Source organism: Odontesthes bonariensis, chromosome 17, assembly GCF_027942865.1.
Source record: "Odontesthes bonariensis isolate fOdoBon6 chromosome 17, fOdoBon6.hap1, whole genome shotgun sequence".
Taxonomy (NCBI): domain Eukaryota; kingdom Metazoa; phylum Chordata; class Actinopteri; order Atheriniformes; family Atherinopsidae; genus Odontesthes; species Odontesthes bonariensis.
The window spans coordinates 15,787,663-15,787,993 of NC_134522.1; positions in this window are offsets into that span (position 1 = coordinate 15,787,663).

A 331-nucleotide genomic window follows, 5' to 3' on the forward strand; every position below is an offset into this window, starting at 1 on the left:
TCTATTTTAGCTGCATATTTTGATGTGTAAAATTGTGAGTTTAATTTTGGAAGCTCGGAGAGATACTGGGTTTATATATTTTTTTAATTGCTCATGTAAATGAACATTATCAGTCTCCCATATTGTTGTGGGGGAATTTAAGACCACTGATCTTTACAGTGTTTATTACTACAACGGTTTGTGGGCGTCTCTTCATGCACATTTTTCCTAAGATGCCAGCGGCTTTTTAAAAGAAAGGATAATAACAGTGTTATGTGAAATATGTTGTTGTCTATTTAAGGTTGTATTTAAGACCTGGTAGGAACTAGATGATATTTTTATTATGTCCAGA